This window comes from Muscardinus avellanarius, assembly GCF_963383645.1.
Source record: "Muscardinus avellanarius genome assembly, chromosome: 2".
In the NCBI taxonomy this organism is placed as follows: domain Eukaryota; kingdom Metazoa; phylum Chordata; class Mammalia; order Rodentia; family Gliridae; genus Muscardinus; species Muscardinus avellanarius.
Window position 1 is genome coordinate 135,747,443 of NC_137787.1, and position 20,257 is coordinate 135,767,699.

The following is a 20,257-nucleotide window of genomic DNA, read 5'->3' on the forward strand; positions in this document are numbered from 1 at the left end:
TACAGGCATGAACCACCATGCCAGGTATATTTTGTATTTGCAATCTCTTTTAACATGGAATTGATTCTTTTCCCTTTTTGTCCTCCTTGTTGTGTATGATGTTTCTTCTTGAATTTATTCATATTATAATTTTTATCAGAACTATGTTGCATATTATAATGATTTCTTCTATTACCTGTCATGTTAACTTGGAGCAATCAGGAAAGTGGTGCCTGACAAGTTTCTCTATGTAAAGTTACTCTTTTTCTCTTTGTAATGAAGGAATAATTTGTAGGGAGAAAATTTAAGTCTATGAAAATACACTAGTTTGCATCAGACGTTTTTCAATTAGACTTAACATTCATTGTTGACTATTGCCCTAATCAATGATTGTCATTTCTTTCTAACATTATCTTTTCTTCTTCATTCATTGGGTTCTCCACTCATTTGTTGAGTGTGAAGAAGAACTTTCCCTTCTCCTTTATTTATGTAAATTTTTATTAATGAAATTATGGATTTTAAATGTGTTTTGACTCAAAGATTCTTTACAATTGGTTATAACTTGTCATTATAATTACTTGTTTTGATAGACAAATGATCCCATATTTGAGAGTCGGCACACCTTCAAGCTGGCTGCCACTGATTTTCAGATTCCCAATGTTCTTAAGTCACTTGCTTACTCTCTGATATAGCAGTATTTGCAAGTTAATTTTAAGTTTACCATCCAATCTCTAATACTAGAATAAACATTTTCTCTCAGGAATCCTGAATCCACTTAGTAAAGAATGATGTATAGAAAAATGACTTTGGAGCTAGTTTTTATTGCTTCTAGGCTTTGTCCATTTATTAGAAATGATAGGCACAAGAATATAGATAGATAGTAGGCTAGGTATTTACATTATATATGCTTACACACCTGCATCTTTTACTTTTATCTATTTATTGATTCAAACTTCATGTTTCTTCCATTTTCTTATAATGAAACCTCTCATATTTGGAGAGGTTATCAAGCTTTTTCTGGATTTTTTTTCCTTCAAGGAAGTAATGTTATTCTTTGTCTCAGAATACTTTTTCTAGTTGTTTTGGTCCCAAGCAACTGACCCTAGCTTGGTAACCAATAAGCTGCCTCATCATTTTCTTGTATAATATTTATTATTCTTTTCTCTTTTATCCTGCTATGCAATAGATTTCAAAACTTATTTTTGCCTATCTGAAGTTTTGTGTTCTATCACCAGCAAAACTCTAATTCCTCCTTTCTATCCACCTCCATTCGCCCTTTGGTAAACATTACACTCCCTACTTCTATGAGTCCACCTTTTTTAGATTCCACATATAAGTGGGAATTTGTGGTATTTGTCTTTCTGTTTTTGGCTTATTTCACTTAACATAAAATCCTCTAGATTCATTAATATTGCCATAAATGACAGAATTTACTTCATTTTAAAGGCTAAGTAGTATTCCAGTGAGTAAAAATACTACATTTTCTTTATCCATATATATTTTAATGTACATTTAGGTCATCCACTAATCAAAAATCTATATGAATACTACTGTGATGAACAGTAAAATTTTATTTACTAAAATAGGCAGTATTTATTGCTATGTCAGCAGGCCTTATATAATCTGCTTTGAGATCCCAAACTCTTTTCTATCTTTCTTTCTCTTTCTCTCTCTCTCTCTCTCTCTCTCTCTCTCTCTCTCTCTCTCTCTCTCTTCATTCAGTAGTAGGGATTGAATTGAACACCGGGGCATTTTACCTCCAAGCTGCAACACCCCCAGCCCTATTTTTTATTTTTGAAATGTGGTCTCAGTAAGTTCCAGAGGGCCTCACTAAAGTAGTTGAGGCTGGCCGGGAACCTGTTATCATCCTATCTTAGACTCTTATGTACTGAACAAGAAGTTTTTCTTCTGCTATATAACCAAACGGAGGGTTTATTTCCTGATTTAGTTAGAATAAGCCAAGCTTGTTTAACACAGTTTAACAAAATCCTCAACAAACAGTAGCTGAGAAAATGTCAAAGTTCATTATTTCTTTTTATAAAGTCAGAGGTGAATGTTTGAGAAAGATGAGCAATGAATGTCAGCCAGTGTACCATACTAAGCTGGCTATTTGGATACATGACTTCTAAGTTGACTGTGATAGCCACTATTCCAGCCAGAAAGAGCAGTAGAGGAGTGCAGTGTAAGGAGACAGATGCTCTCCCTTTCCCACATCCCATTGGAGGTATCTTGGTCATGGGGATAGAAACAATTACAGGGGAACTTGAAATGTGTAGAATATCCACACTTCCTGCTATAATCTTATAAATGTACAAAAACTGGAGAACAGGTTTTTGTGGACCATCACATCTTCAATGCTATGTGTAATAGTCTGAGAAAACAGAAGGCTGACTATACTACATCTGACAGCCAGTATCAGAAACTGTTCTAAAGTAGATATTAATATGAAATTGAAAATAAATGCATATGGTCCAAAACTAAATGCAGAAGTCAAACTTATACTGGCCCCAACAAAATCTATTGGCATATAGAATGGATCCTCAAGTGCTCTGCATATTTTTTCACAATTACCAGGCATTGGGAGCCATAATTAGTCATTAGGGCCAGTGACAAAAAAAAAAAAAGAATGTGAAGCAGAGGAGAATATTGATAAGCTAGAAACTACGAAACACCAAGTCTGTCTCTACATCAAACCATAAAATTTTCAGAGAATACCTGATACTTCATTTATTTCTCATACACCTCTTCTGTCCAACTTGAATTCAGAACCCTAAGAGGAAGCACATTGCAATAAATAAAGGGTCAGCCTGACCAACCTGACAGTATCCAAACCCCCTACATGGAAACATTCATTAAAATATCAGAGATATTTTAATAATGAAAAAGTAGAAATTTGAATTTTTTATTTTGGCTTTATATTCTTTCCCAACCTAGAAATTCTGTAGTATTTTAGAATGCATTGTTTACAGTTAGTCTATCACTAATGGGACCAGCATGTTTAAAATGGTGCTCTGCTTATCTGCAATGTAATAACCTTGTTTGTAAAGTGAAGGGTTTGAAATGGGTGATTTCTTAGATCCCACCATGTTCTTTGCTTCTAATAGCACATGTGAAGTGGTTTCTTTTCTTCTTAATGCATTTTCCCTGAATGAGTTTTCACAGAGCTCAGTTCTAAATAATAGAAACTTTGATTTTTCTCTTTAAATACTATTCCACTTAGAAAATCTCTCCCATCATAAACAATATTATTCTACTTTCAAATGCAAGAAGTCATGTTCAAGTACAACTTTCATCTGTCTTCACATTAGATCTGCATAATAGAGTAATTGAAAAAAAAAGACAGAAATATACACATTATTGAACTTCAATTAAATTTCAGGGCTGGAATATGTACACAAGGAAGTAGTCAACCGCAGCTTAATGCATTTAAAATTGCAGATGTCATTAGTGTTGTACATTAACAAAGCAAAAACGAACGATCTCATTACATTAGCTTTTAAAAACCACTTCAGATGCAGTTATACTCAAAATCCAAATACTCCTATTATTTTAAACAACAAATTGGCTTCTGAATTGTGGCTTAGCATATGTGAGTCAATAGGAAAATAGCCTAAATTTGTTCCCAATATAGAGAATGATTTCTGTTATCTGAGACTTTTCAAAATCAGGCCACATCTCAATACCCCAGGTCTTATCTTCTCACTCTATAAGCAATATATATTCAACTCATAAAACTCTCAGTGTTGAGGACATAAGTATCCTGCAGAATGAAACTGGCCAAATTTTGTCATGTGAATGTATGAATATAGCACAATGAATCCCATGCTTATGTGTAGTTATAATGTACTAATATAAAAAATAGAAATGTTTCCTGTACTCTTCACCTAGTTTCACCCAATAGTAACAGCTTACAAAACAATAGTATAATATTAAAACCAGAAAACTGATATGCTCACCAGCAATGCATGAGACATCTGATTTCTTTGCATTCTTTACATTTAGTGGTTAATATCGTTTTTAATTTTTTTTTGGTGCATTATAGTCATACATCTTAATGGGATACAAGATGGTGGAGACATACATGCACACATCACCCAATTAGCCTTTACTCAATTCCTACTCCATTCCTTTTCCGTCCCTCCTTCTCATGTTTGGCATGGTGATTGACACTGATATGCTTATTAAAGTACATCATGTGCATTAGAAAATTTTCCTCTTCCTCCCTCCAATCCCCTCAGTTAGGTCACCGTATTTGCTCATCTTTAGAATCTCCTTCCCCGTCTAGAGTTTCACCTATGGCCCATTTTCTCTCTAGCTCCCACATATTAGGAAGCACATCTGATTTCTTATTTTTTGTGACTGACTAATCTCATGTAGCATAATGTCCTTCAGTTCCATTTATTTTTCTGTAAATGATGTAATTGTAATTGTGTTTTTCTTTATGGCTGAGTAAAATTCCATTGTGTATATATCGCATATTTTTGTGTGTGTGGTTTTTTTTTTTTTTTTTTTTGGTGGTACTGGGATTCCTGGAAACCCTTCTACCTCTGGGCTATACTCCCAAACCTATTTTACACTTTTTAAAAATTTGGAAACAGGGTCTTTTAAACCAGCATGGCTGGCTTCGAACCTCCGCGATTCTCCTGTCTCCGCCTCCCAAGTGCGGGAATTACAAGCGTGTGCCACCATGCCCGGCATATTGCATAGTTTTGTAATCCACTCATCTGTTGGACATTTTGGCTGGTCCCATAGTTTGGCAATGGAGAATTGTGATACCCCGAAGTGGTATTGCTGGTATTGCCTATCCATGTTCAAGGCAAAATAAATCTTATCAAAATGGCCATACTTCCAAAAGCGATCTACAGATTCAATGCAATACTCATTAAATTAACAAGTGTATTCCTCATAGACATAGAAAAATAAGTCTTTAAATTCATTTGAAACCACCACCACAACAACAAAAACAACAGAATAGTCAAAGTAGATCTCAGGAACAAAAACCATGCAGAAGGAATCACAATACCTGACTTTATACTACAAAGGCAAAATAACAAAAACAGCATGGTACTGGCACAAAAACAGGTACATAGACCAATGGAGCAGAATAGAAGTCTCAGAAACAAATTCACACACTTAACAGCCAATTGATTTTTGACAAAGGGGCCAAACACATACACTGGAAAAAAAGCCTGTTCAACAAATGGTGTTGGCAAAACGGGTTAACTATGTACAGAAAAATGGAAATAAATTCCACTTTCTTACCCTTCACAACTAGAATGGCTCTCATTCAAAATACAAACAACAAATGCTGGCAAGGATGTGGAGATGTGGGAACTCTAATACATTGTTGGTGGGATTGCAAATTAGTGCAACCACTTTGGAAAACAGTATAGAGGATCCTCAGAAGAATAGGAATGAACTTACCCTATTCTAAGAAGTTGTATAACAGTATTAGATCGTGGTTTTAAATGTGTTTATTTAGTGACTACTTATGTTGTACGTCTTTTCAGGTGTTTATTCAATATTTGTGTCCATTTTCTTATGGATTTTCTGCTCATGTCTCTTGCTGATTTTTTTTGTTTTTGTTTTTGTTTTTGTTTTTGTTTTTGTTTTTGTTTTTGGTGGTACTGGGGTTCCTGGAAGCCCTTCTACCTCCGGGCTACACTCCCAGACCTATTTTATATTTTTGAAACAGGGTCTCTTACGCCAGTGCGGCTGGCTTCGAACCTGCGCGGTCCTCCTGTCTCCGCCTCCCAAGCGGGGGGATTACAAGCGTGCGCCACCACGCCCGGCCTCTTGCTGATTTTTTAACTGGATATTTTTCTCTTTTATTGTTGAGATTTTGCTTTTTTACGCTGTTATTATATATTCTAGGTATTAACTCTTTGTCAGATATATGTTTTGCACATATCTCCTTTCAGTCTTTGGCTTGCCTATCATCCTCTTTTTTGTGGAGAATAATTTTAATTATGATTACATCCAGTTCATCAGTTTTTATATTTTATGGATTATGCTTTTTGTTTCAAGTCTAATAATCTTTGTCAAGCCAATCCTTGAGCACAAAAATATTCTCCTTAATGATATTACAAAAATTTCATAGTTTTCTACTTTATATTTAATCTCACGATTTGTTTGATTTCATTTTCTCTAGTGTGTGAAACTTAAAAAGTTTCAAATTTTGTTTTTTTTTCCTGTGTATGCCTAAATACTTTACCACCATTTTTTTAAAAAGCCCATCTAATTTCCATTGACATTTTTTGCACCCCATTAATGACAAAATGTCATTTGCATGTAGAAATATACTACTATAAGTTTTGTTCTTCTGTGTAATTAAAATACACTAAAAGAGAAAAATAAATAAAATACTATTATTAAAATAACTGAGACTATATAGCATTTTTAATTTGTAAAACAATTTTACATGAATTACCTTTATAGTATTTCTTGTTAACTTTAGCACAGGTGCATAAACCAAAGTTTCTCATGTTTATTTGAGCTCAAATTTTCTCAGCTAAAGCTAGGACTCAGACCTAGATCATTATTTAATGCTAATGTATAACACAGAGATCATTATACATGGTAACTCAAAAGAAAATTTGTGGCTTGTTGGTGTTTGTTCTAAATTAAAGAGGTCCAGAGAAACAAAATAAAAACAAAACATCCTCAGCATTTAGCAAAGTACAACTTGCCTTTGGTATATCATGACTAGCATTAGCTTTTCCCCAAACCTCTTGTTTTCTCTTTCACTTCCCAGCTTTACTAATTACACTTAAAAAAAATAAGCTTACTGTTTTAGTTTTTTGAAAATTTGCCAAGATAACACAGTTTTCACATTCCTCACAACCAATTTTTTTGTTAAAACTTTACATGAACATGTTATATTGGTTGCAATTAATGAATATGTAATGTCACATTGTTACTGTAGCTCGGAGGTACAATGCCCCTGGGTTCCATCCCCAGCACTGCAAAAATAAAAAAAATAATAAAAAATAAATAAATAAAAGAAAAAAGTAGAGCTATCTTCCACCTTTTGGGGATAATTTTGAAATTAAGTATTTGTAATTCTGTCCATGAGATTTGTCTATTCCATCCTACTTCCTTATTAACCAAATCATTTGCTTATAAAAATTCACAGATGCCTACTTTATATTTTTCATTATAATTCATTATTTTGTTACTTTATTGTTTAAATTTAGTACTCTAAATGCTTTTAATTACTTGTTTCTCTTTGTAATATTCCCATTATTGTGGGAACTTTTCACTGTATAAAAAAGTATTGCTTCATTTTCTAGGGCTATAAAATGGTCAAGTTCATGTGTATTTTCTGACCCAGCCCTAAGATCTAGTCATTTCTTCAGAGTCCTGGTTCTTTTAATTGAGAAATAGTATTAAAATCCAATCTCTGAGCACTATATTTACTCATTGCTAGTTGGATGTTTTTGCTGCTAGGCCATTTAGGCCATTGTTATAAAGAAATGTATGTGTTACACGATCTTAGCATCCTATTGCTGTTGTAACGTCAACTTAGTGGCTTTAAGCAACATAGAATTGTTCTCATTGCGCTAGATGTCCAAGTCTAAAATGGAACTTGATGGCCTAACTTCAAGGTACTGGGAGTCTCTGGTCCTTTCCTGTGCTCTGCAGGATAATTCAGCATCATACCTTTCTTTTCCAACTCCTACAGGCTGCATTCATTCCTTGCCCAGTGATGTTGTTTTATACATTCCTTTTGTTTCATTCTGTCTTGGCATCCCTGATACCCTAACGATTTTGTAAATTTGCTTAAGCATTCTGTACATTAAGGTTTTATACTTTGGGCAAGAGCACAGTGTCTTTTCTTTAACATTATGATATTGTTTAACATTATGATAGCTTTTAATCTAAATCAAACATCAACTCTGTTCTAAAGTCATCTCAGATTTTTGCTTGTTATCCTTGTTATCGGATTTTTATTTGTTGTGTTTTGTTTGTTTTGGCAGATGGTATCCTTCCTTTCTTTTTATGTTTAATATCACACCACTGAATGTTTTGATGGTTTTTTTTTTTTTTTTTTGGTACTGGGGGATTGAACCCTGGGGCTTTCAACCATTTTGCTACACCTCCAATTCTTTTTCTTTTATATTTTGAAACAGGATCTTGCTAAGTTACCTTGGGCTGGCCTTAAACCTGAGATCCTCTTGTTTCAGCCTCCGAAGTACTGGGATTATAGGTGTGTAACACCACACCTGGCAAATCTTTGTGTATTTTAAAAATTGCATTTTTGTATGTTGGAATATTTAAGACACTAGATTATTTGCTGTGTGACACTACGGAATATGTTTAGTTTCCTGTAAATTTATCATTTGGCATATGGATTTTTGAAGTTAGGCACTCACTAAATAATAAATTATTTTAGATAAAAAGATAATAACATCCTTAAAATAGACTTTTAATAAACTTAAGAAATTTATGATGTAGAGAAGATACATTATTTGTTATTCTTGTTAAAATAACTTTTGTAGGTAAATAAATAGATTCTAGATATTTTTTAATTGCCAGCATCTATAAAACAGATTTAAATTAAAAAAACTGCAGAAAACTAGGTGTGGTATAACTACTGTATTTAAATAGGTTAATTAAACAAAATGGACTTAAAATTGGGCTAAAAAGAATATATATATATATAAATATAAATATATATATATATATATATATTCAGATTTTGGCAGAAGGAAAAAATATCTCTGAGGAGAATAGGGAGGTTCCTAATTTAAGTTCTTTGAATAAATCCTGAAAGCTACTGGAGTCACATAAATTTATCTTAATTATGAGAAAGAATACTATGAGAAAAGTACTGTCTCTACCTTGTGACTAATAATGGATTCCTTGAGTTTTCTCTAAATGAAATAGAATCTACTTAGACTCTTGAACATGTGTTTTTAAGTTTTTGGTAGTCACATGGCCCTAAGCTGCTGTTTTATAGAGTAAGAGGGAGTATTACTCAGTTCTTGATTATTTATGTTTTGGGGTGGTATTCATATTTGGAATTATCACCTATTAACTACACAAAGTTGACAAAAATTATTTAATTTTTAACATATTGTGGTTTTTTGTGAAGATTATAGGCACAGAAAGTTTATCACATGATGAGTACTCCAAAGACATTAGGTATTATTATTAATGGCATTATTACGAGTTATATTCAAAGTGCTAGACAATTCTAAAGAAAAATGTTTAGAAAAAAAAAAGGATACCATGGGCTATAAAAGATGGGTTGTAAGAAGAAAGATATTAGCTCTAGAGTTTTTGAAACTGTAATTTGCCTTTCACAAATGGAAAATCTATTGGAGGTTAAGTATTTATGCTATTTTCTTTCTGATGCATATGGACTTAGACATCAATAAATTCAAAGGAACTATTTGGTCTGTAAATCTAAAAATAGCAAGTTGTCAGTTCTAACTCTTTTCCTTCCAAACCCTCCAGCCTGCAAGATATTCCTTCCCTGGTCTAGTCAAGTAACTCTGCTTCCACTGCATTCACTTTGTCATTCTCTTGCATCTTTTCTCCAGACACACAGTTCTCTGGCTGGTGATAATTTGATTTCTCATCCTTTGTGCCCTTCCTCCTCTTGAGCCTGGCTATCTGCTATCAGTCAGGGTTCAGTTCCTCTAACAAATGCTCATCCCACTTGGCACAATGCACCTCCTCAAAGTCCAGTAACATTTAATGCTTCTCTCTCTAGAGAACAGAGGCCCTTTTATTTTAATCAACTCCACTGGTCAGTTTGACTTTTTGACTTGTTAGTTGTTTTCACCCTCAACATCACCTCTATCGACATTTTGAGCTGGATGATTCTTACTGATGAAAGCTGTCCTTTGCATTTTAAGATGTTTATCATTATCTCTGGCCTCTAACGACCAGATTCTGGAAGAACACACCCCCAGCCACAGTTATGAATTCCAAAATTATCTCCAGACAATGCCAGATATCCCAAGGGGTAAAATTGCCTCTGGTTGAAAACCATTATTGCAGACAAATAGATCCCATCTTGGACACTAATTAGAACTTCCTGGGGAATTAAAATTATTTATATATACAAGTATTTGTCTGCATCTCACCCAAGAGATTCTATTTTAGTTGTTTTAGGGTAAAATATAATTATTAGTATTCAAAGTAAATTAGAGGAAAAAAGGACAAGAACAACAATAAAACTTGACACCTACCTTGTGTTACTTTCAAAAGCCAAGGTTCAATCTTATTTATGGATTGTTATAGCACATAATAAATCCTGACTCTTTTTGGCATTTAATAGATGTTTCAAAATGATGAAGTGAAAAAACGCATGAATTCAACAACTTTTACTTATGTATATCATAGACATGATTCCACATTTCAGTGTAATTGCTTACTTTTTATATGTATTTGTTGAAGAAAGTTATCTTTATACTTTTATTCTAGCATTGTAGTTGGTATATATTAACAGTTAATAATTGTATTTGGATATATATAGTAAGAATAAATGAATAACACAAGAAACATAGAATTTTTAACTTATTCACACTATGGCAGAGAGTACTAGTTGAAGTTTTCTGTCATTATAATTTTATCAACTCAATATCTATTCTCATTTTTCCCAGCCAATAGAAAACTAATTTATTTGAGAAAGGATATTTTCAGCTTAAAGAGTACATTTCCCAGCCTTTCTGTAGCTAGGTATAGTTCTGAGAATACATGTGGCCAGATGACTGGAGCTTCAGATGCCATGTTGAGCTATGGCTTTAGAATGAAAGCAATTGTTTAAGATAAGGAACAAATTTATAAAGAGCCATTTTTGTCATGCCAGCACTAGACCGTTCAGTTTTGAATCTTGGATTCAAGCGAGAGAGAAAAAACATGCTTGGAATCTTGAATTTAATTGAGAAAGAGAAAAAATTCAATCTTGTTTCTGATTTTTGATAATAGTGGCTTAATGCATATTTTGACTACTACACTAATCAATAGACTGCACTGTATTGAAAAGCCCAATTATTTATCTTCTCTTTATTATACTTTATGCTTTTAAGGACATACAATTGTAATTATGTGATACATTATCATAATTCTTATGAAAATGCACAAGTTATTCAATGTCTTGGGCATATGCATTTTTATCTGACTTCTTACATTAAATTAGAGTACTCCTTTATAGAAATCCTATCTAGACCATTTTCTGAGAATTCCAGAATGTACCTTCAAAACATATCTAAATTACATATCAAAATGTTCACTTGTCTTTAATGTGAATTTTCTTGCTGTGAACGTGATGTCCATGTAAGAAAGTTTCCTCTGAGAGCTTGCATTTAGAATTGTAAGTTACACATATAAAAAAAAAAAAAAATGACTGGCATGCCTGCTGTTAAGTGGTTGCTTTCAGAAAAAATAAATCTTTCAGCAAGATTCAGCTATCTAAATTCACTCAAATGGAATGGAAATTGCCCTCTCAACTAATAATACACTAGGAAATGTTCACTTAAGGATAATTGTCTACCGGTAATTGCCCTCACAGGCCACCATCTTTAAGAAGCTAGCAAGCGATTGTGTAAAATTCTGAGGAATAGTTGAATAGTGACAATTGCGAAAATACTGTAAACTTTCAGAGAGAGAACTCTGAAATATTTACAGACTTCAAATTCTCCATCTAATTGCTTAAAATTTGACACTTATTAACATGATCCCTCATTTCCTCATAGCTTCTCAAAATGTAAAATAAAGAACATTGTTTACTTATTTTTCTATAAAAGTTAAATTTCTAACAACTCAAAAGAAACCTGGATTTTTTTCTAACTCACCTATTTTCCACTCATGTGTTCAGGTCTTATTAATTTTTTTCATGTGAGCAAAATAAGAAAAACAAATTATCCTGTAGGGGTTAAATATGAAAAAATTTGAGTGGAAAATAGCAGTTCTATTAGAGCAATTTCATCGCAAATATAGCCATAATTATTTGAAAGGCACTTAGTCTACAGAACAATATTATGGATGGAGGATACATCCTACATCATTATCATTGCCAAAACAAAGTAAAGGAATATATTTAACCAACTTAAAAAAAAATAAATCAAAGCATGGTGGTGCATTCCTATAATGCAAGTAATTGTAAGGCTGCCACAAGGGGATCACAGATCTGAGACCACTTTCACCAACTTAGCAAGGCCCTCTGCAACATATCAAGACAATGTTTCAAAATAAAAAATAAAATAAAAATTCCAGGGAGTATGGCTCGAAGGAAGAATGGCTCTGGGTTCCATCCCTAGGAACACACAGACACACACACACACACACACACACACACACACACACACACACACCTAAAGAAATTATTCTACCACAGTTCTAAAATATCTAAGTATAATTGTGTTATTTATTTGTATGTATGTAGGCAGAGGTACTAACGACTAAACCCAACCCAGTGACACTACCACTGAGCTACATTTTACTCTTAAAGCCAAAAGAAACCAACAACCCATGTATTTGGCCAAGGTAATCAGGAAAAGAATTCATGAGATCTAAAGAGGAAGAGAGAAATCATTATTTTTTCTATTTTTCTCTTATCTTGCTACTTTTCCACAGTGTTGGTTTCAATCATTCTCCATTTTAGCCAGAAAAAAAGAAACTTTAGAGAAAATCTTGTAGGGAAAACAGCTAGTGAAGAAGCTCTCTGAATTCTGTTTATGAACTGGCTTAAGATTCAGGCTCAATCTTCTGCTGGCTGTGCATGGAACAAAATAAAAACCACAGCAAATGCTTTGAAAACTGACTTCACATGAGATCCTCTATTGACAGAAGACAGCATTGAATTTGAAAACTCAACATAAAGAGATTGAACATCTATTAAAACAACAATAATAACAAACACATCATTCTTCAAAGGATATTAATGGGACCCAGAGTCTTACAGCATAATATTCAAAATGTTCAGAAAACCGGATATGGTGGTCTATACTTGTAGTCCCAGTACTTGGGAGGCTGAAACAGGAGGATTGCAGGATTGCAGCCATCCTCAGCTACTTAATGAGCTGAGGATGAGCTTAATGAGCTCTTCTTAATGAGACCCTCTTTCAAAATAAAGAATAAAAAAATCAAGTTGGGGGTGTAAGCTTATAGGTAGAAGGCCCCTGGGTGTAATCTCCACTGCCTTCCCTAAAAAAAAAAAAAAAAAAAAAAAAAAAAAAAAAAACTTGGAAGATGCCAAAAGTTCTCCAGGGGAGAAAGGAAGAGTCTATCAAACCAAAATTATCCACTGCTGACAACCTTTGTCACTATACTCCATGTGGAAAAGGCAAATTTACTTCAATGTATAAGTTTTCAAGGGAGAGGTACAAACTATTATAATCAAAAATAATAAGTAAATAATATTTGAAATAAAAATATATTCTAGCTCAGAAGCAAGAAAATAAATATCTACAGATTATCTAGTTAACAATATGAAGCAACCTCAGAGATCTTTTTGACAATATTTATATTTTGGGGGCCTCAGAAATGGAGAGAATGAGATTAGTATAGAAAAAAAGTTTGATGAAATAATGACCCAAATCTTCCCCTAAATTGCTGAGAGTCAACTGTTGAAAAAGTACAGGTAAACTAACATCAATAACTGCATTAAATGCAAGTGATTTAAACTTGCCTATCTAAAGACAAACTCTGTCATATTTAATAACTAATTTGTAAGAGCAGATAGATCAAGTCAACCACATACCACCAGCCATGCTTCTTGATCCAATTAAGTCTCATTTCTGATTGAACAGAAAATGAGATAGACTAAGTTCTGAAGAATTCGATGTACAAGGTGAAGATAGAAACTCAAAGATTTGCACAATGCAGTTTTAATACAGACTTTATTAAGGAATCCAAATTGAACCATTGCATTTTCTTGCTTTGGGATTTTCATTAGAGCCATTCTGATAGATTTCTACTATTTGATATATATCTAAGGGCAGCCTTCCATATACTGAGTTTTATTTATTTTTCTCAAAGAAAAATGTACAGCAAAATATTCTAATTATTTTTGCTTCTTACTTATTTATATTTAAAGCATTCGAATGCTTTTTCTACCAAAATCTGAGCAAATCATCTGCTTAAGTTCATTTACATCATCTAAATGTCTTCTTCCTGAGAGAGTAGCAATATAAATAGGATATTAAAAATCTAGCTATAGTTATCTCTTGGCATTTGTGGGAGATTTGTTCCTGAACCTTCTCTCAATAGCAAAATTTGTGGATGTTTAAGTTCTTTATATAAAATTCCAAAGTGTTTGCATATAACTTATGCATACTTTCCAACATACTTTAAATCATCTCTAGTTTACCTATAAACCTAATAAAAAGCATTGCTATGTAATGATTGCCATACTGCATTGTTTAATGAATTACAAAGAGAATAAAAGCTATATATATTCAGTACAGATGTAGTTGTTTTCTAGTTGGTTGAATCTGGTGATTCACAACCACTAGATAGAAAGGTCTTATATATATCTTTGCAAGTTATTATTTTCTTCTACTTTTTAGAAGCTTAATTTTGTTTTAATCATAGTTATTAATATATATTAATTGTACAAATTAAGTAAGATTCACTATGGTATCTCCAAATATAATTATATCCTGATTTTCTCATGTCCACCCTTCCTTCCCTCCCTCTGATACTTCCTTCTTTCTGAATAGTCTGTCCTTTACTTCCAGACTTTTTTTTTTGGTTTCCATATATGAAAGAAAGAAGACATGCAATATTTGTATTTCTGTATAGGGTTTATTTATCATCAATTGATGTTTTCCAATTCCATCCATATTTCTACAAATAAAATTATTTTATTCTTCTTTATGACTAAATAATGCACCATTGTGTGCATGCATGTATGTCTGTATACACATATACACACAAACACATACATATTTACTGTAATATATACGTGTATATACCATATTTTCTTTATCCATTCATCTGTTGACAGGCACCTAATCTGATTCCATATCTTGGCTACTGTGATTAGTGGTACAATAAGCAAAGACATGCAGGTATTTGTTTTATTTTTTGAAAAATATGTAGGAGTTCTATTTGCAATATTTTTGTAAAAACTTTATATCTTTCCATAGTGACTATATTAATTTATATTACTACCAACTGTGTGAAAAAGTTCCTTTCTCTCCACATTCTCACCAGCATTTTTTAATCAAACCCATCAGGACTAGGGTGAGATGGAATCTCAATATAGCTTTTAATTTGCATTTCCTTAATTGCTAAAGACACTAGGCACTTTTATTATATTCATTGGCCATTCCTACTTTCTTTTTTGAAAAATATCTGTTCAGAGCATTTGCACATTTCTAAATTACTTATGCTTTTGTTTTAAGGTTTTCAGTTCTTTATACATTCTGGACATCAGTCCTCTGCCAGACAAAAGACTGGCAAATATATTCTCACATTTTGTAGATTTCACTCTGTTGTTTTCTTTGTTGTAGAAAAGCTTTTTAATTTAATGTAATCACATTTGTCAATTATTGCTTTTGTTTTCTGAGCTATTGGAGTCTTATTCAGGAAATTCTTCTTTGTGTCAATATCTTGAAGCATTTTCTTTATGTTTTCTTCTAGTAGTTTCAAAGGTTCAGATCTTATATTATGATATTTTATCCATTTTGAGCTGATTATTGTACAATATGGAATGTGTGGTCTACTTTCAATCTTCTACACATCAACATCCATTTTTATGAGTACCATTTGTTGAAGAGGTTATTTTTTCTGCATTGTGTGTGTTTTGACACATCTACCAGTAACGAGTTGGTTATAGATAAGTACATTTATTTCTATTCTAGTCCATTGGCCTAGATATTTGTTTGTATGTTAGTATCATGCAGTTCGGTTACTATGGCTCTGTAGTGTAATTTGAATTCAAGTATGGTACCATGATGCCTCTGGCATTATGCTTTTTGCTTAGGCTTTTCTCTGACTTTTCAGGATCTTTGTGCTTTCATATGAATTTTAGAATTGTTCTTTCTAGTTCTGTGAAGAATGTCATTGTTATTTCAATATAGATTACATTGAATCTGTAGATTGTTTTCAGTAGTATGGTCATTTAAACAATATTAACTCTACAAATTTATAAACATGGTGTTCTATCTTCTAGTGTCATCAATTTTTATTCAGTGATCTGTAATCTTCATTTTAGAGTTCTTTAACTTTCTTGGTTAAATTTATTCCTATGTATTTAATTAATTCATTTATTTTGAGGCTAATTACAAAGTGATTGCTTTCCTGGTTTCTTTACCAGAGAACTGTTGGTGTTTAAAAAAGCTACTGATTTTTGCATGTTGATTTTGTATTCCACTACTTTCCCAAATGTTTAAATAAAAGTCTTTTGGTGGGGTCTTTGGGATTTCCTAAAAATAGAAGCATACCCTCTAAAAAATAAGGATAATTTGACTTTTTTCTTAATTATAGTACTTTATTTTTCTTGATGGATTGCTCTGGTTATAATTTCAAGTACTATATTGAATACGTGGAAAGAGTGGACTCACTTTGTCTTGCTCCTGAATTTACAAGGACCTTCTTTCAGTATTTTCCATTATATATAATGTTTTCTATGGGTTTGGCATATATATCATTTAATACATTGAGGTTTAATCCTTCTATATCTAATTTTAGGGCTTTTATCATAATGAAACACTGAATTTTATCAGAAGTCTTTTTCTGCATCTATTTAGAATATCATGTGGTTTTTATCTTTGATTATACTCATGTACTATATTTTATGTATTTATTTGCATATATTGAACTGTCCTTCCATTACTGCAATAAACAAAGTTGATAATGGTGTATGATCTTTTTATGTGATGCTGATTTTTTAAATTATTGAAGAATTTTACATTTCTCTCCTTAAGAATATTGGTCCATAATTTTTGTTGTTATCGTGTCCTTATCAGCTTTTGATAGTAGGGTAAAACTGACTTCATTGAATGAGTGTGGAATGTTTTCTCCCCTTTCTATTACATGGGATAGTTTGAAAAGCACTAATATTAGTTCTTTTGTAAAAAAAAAAAAAGATGGCAAATGCATCAGTGAATCTCTCCAGTACTGAGTTTTTCTTTGTTGGGCGATTATTATTATTATTTTGTAGCTGTCTGTTTAACTGAATATAATTCTTGTGTTTATTTCTTGATTCCTTGAATAATCAATGTATTGATGAGAGTAGGATACCCAACAATACACCCATGTATTTATTTTTTCCATGTATTTATTTTAATCCTCTAGTATTATTGTATTGTGGTCTCTTTTTTTATCCAATATTGTATTACAAAAAATGAGTGCTCTATACATATTTTCAATCATTCCATCTGCTCAGTAGATTTGTGTCACAGGTTCTCCCCAAAGGCCAAATTGACTCAAGGCAGCCATCCTCTGGGTAAATGTAATAATACTGCCATAGGGATCCATTGACAGGAACATACATGGGCTTTGACTCCCAGAACAGTAGGCTCAGACAGACCTTTTCAAGTGCCATAAGAATTCACAGAGAACTTCTCCAGATGTCTTGGAAGTACTATAAAAGTCCCAAGTCTAGTGGCTGTTTAGACTGTATTCCCGCAATACACCAATCCCTGTGTTAGTCGTGCTCACTAGCACTATTCCTCCTTCTTCTTTATCTCTGTCCTTTGCCATGCTATGTTGCTATGTGATTGGTTCCCAACTGCTCTGCTTTATTCTATGTTTCAGATCCAAAGACTCTGGGTTTCTTCAAGTCTCAGTCTGTGGAACTACAGCATTCTGTCAGTCACCCACCTAGATACACAACTGCTCTAGTGGTTTTTATTGTTGTTGTTACTGTTACTGGAGATGGAATCCAGAAGAATTCTATATCTGAACTAAAATACAAGTGCGTTTTTTTTTTAATTGCTTTGAAACACAATCACTAAGTAGCTAAATATCCCCTCACTAAATGTCTGAGGCTGTCCTTAAACCTGTAATCCTCCTGTCTCAGCCTCCCAAGTACTGGAATTATAGGCATATGTTACTATGCCAGGCCCTCTGGCTATTTTGATTCTATTTCATGGACAAGAGGGTGAGTGCTGGATGATTCCAATCTTTTAAAAAATGTTCATAATTTTCAGTTATAAACTGCAAAAGATGTTTATTCTTTATTTCCTAAATCATTGGATGTTTATTTAAAAAGTCAGTTTTAATTTTCCCATAAAACAGAAATCAAAAAAGGAACACTTGTCTTTTCTTCTCATACAAAAGCTTCTTCTCTGAATTGATACTTCCTATTTGCATTTGAGCACTACATCTCCATTCTATTTGATGCATGACTTCATTTCAGGGAGCTATTTTAAATGCTTCTTTGCACCATGAATTTATATAGATTAAAATTTTTAAAAGAGTCATATTTTTAAGACTAATCTCAACTGAAATTTTAACCTTCTGAATTCCATCTCTTTGCAGCGAGCATTATCTATTTTAATGATGTACTCTCCCATCTGCTCTCAAATATTAACCTGCATTTAAGACCAGAAATGAAGAACTAGAAAAAAATAAGTCTTTTTCCAGCCTACCCAGCCTACAGAGTACATTATTATTTTATCTATGATAAAATTTCAACTACTGGGCAATTAGAATATAATTTTATTTTTTAAAAGTAGCACACTGGAGAATATATATATATATATATATATATATATATATACATATATATATATATATATATGTATTCCCCTAATTTAAAGACTTAGAAAAATAATTTTATAACATATATCTACTTTACATATTCCTATTTTTAAAAGCAACAATTGTAATAAAGCACTGTTCAAGGCCAGCCATTAAATATAAGAAAAAAAGTTTAACATCATTAGCAGTCAGAGAGATGTAAATCAAAGCTACACTAAAATTTCACCTAACCCCAATTAGAATGGCAACCATAAAAAAGCAAGCAATTATAAATGGTGAGGATGTGGGGAAATATGAATTATTATACATTGTTAGTCGGATTGCAAATTACTGCACCTGCTTTGAAAATCTGTGTAGAAGTTCCTCAGAAGACTGGAAATAAAACAACTCTATGATCCAGCTATACCACTCTTGAGTATCTTTCCAAAGGGATTGAATCTAAAATATTATATGCATATCCATGTTTATAGCAATACAATTTACAACAGCCAAATTATGTAACCAACCTAGATGTCCATCAACAGATGGATAGATTATGAAATTATGGATATACACAAATTAAATTCTACAAAACTATATAGAAAAGAAATGATGTCATTTGCAGGAAAATGGATGAAAATGGACAATATGCTAAGTTAGATTAGTCAGTCAGAGCAAATAAAGGGTCTTACGGTTTTCCTCATATGAGGAAGCTAGGGAGAAATTTGGATACAGAAGGGACTGCAAACAAAGGAGAAGAAACCCCAGTGGAGTGATGGAGAAGGTCAACGTGACATAGGTGTGTGGGGTAAGGGAGATTTTGATAAAAGACTTCAACCTGTACGAGATATGATAGATGCATCAGATAGATTCTTTAAGGGAGCTCCCGCCAGGGACCAAGCCTAGCCACTAAATCCCTGCCCCCATATTCAGGTTTGGTTTCCTAGAAAGGTCCAACCACTTCCCAGAAACCAGGCAAACAGTCCTCTTGCCATTTCTGTCAACCAATAAGTTTAAATGCCATAGACCCTCCAATAAAGTGCAACATCCGGTCCACTTGGCCAATGGCAAAGTGCTTAGTCAGCCTAAGACTGTATTCAACCCCAAGCACGATCACATTCTCTCTCTCTCTGACTGCTTTTCCTTCTTACCATACTGCCTGAATAAATCTCTTGGCTGTATGGTTGTCTTCAACGTAGTTTTTGCCCTTCCTTGGTGCCGTGACTCGGGTGACTCTGATCGAGTGCACGCCCTCAGTGGGACCCAACATTGTGCCCATTATTTTGATCACCTGTCTCGCATCCACCATCAACCATTTTGGTGAGTCTCACTCAATTCCAAAGGGTCTCTTGCTGGATGCTGACCGTCTGGCTGCCCCAAGCATTGACCTATACAGGGAGAAATGCACCTCAGATCTTCATGACTGCAGTGGACTTCATGGAGTCTTAATCCTTTTTTTTATCGGGACTTTACACCCCCCCCCATTAGTCCTGAGGTAATAAATTGTTAAATATTAGTTGTTTACAGTCACTTGTAGGTTAAACTCCTTATTCTGCTTCTCCCTTTTCCTATCTCAGCCGTGGATGAGGAGAAGCCCCTCTTCAGACTTGGGTTCTCCCTTTCTGTTGGTCCT

At 33.2% G+C, this 20,257-nt stretch overlaps 1 pseudogene across 1 annotated transcript in view; it reads right to left on the reverse strand.

Moving 5' to 3' along the window:
• Positions 1-19,894, reverse strand: part of LOC308258820 (barrier-to-autointegration factor-like) — a 93,938-nt pseudogene extending 74,044 nt beyond the window's left edge. Inside the window, exon 1 of the transcript in view lies at positions 19,776-19,894. The product of the transcript in view is annotated as a barrier-to-autointegration factor-like (transcript). The remainder of the gene's footprint in view (positions 1-19,775) is intronic.
• Positions 19,895-20,257: the final 363 nt, after the last annotated feature.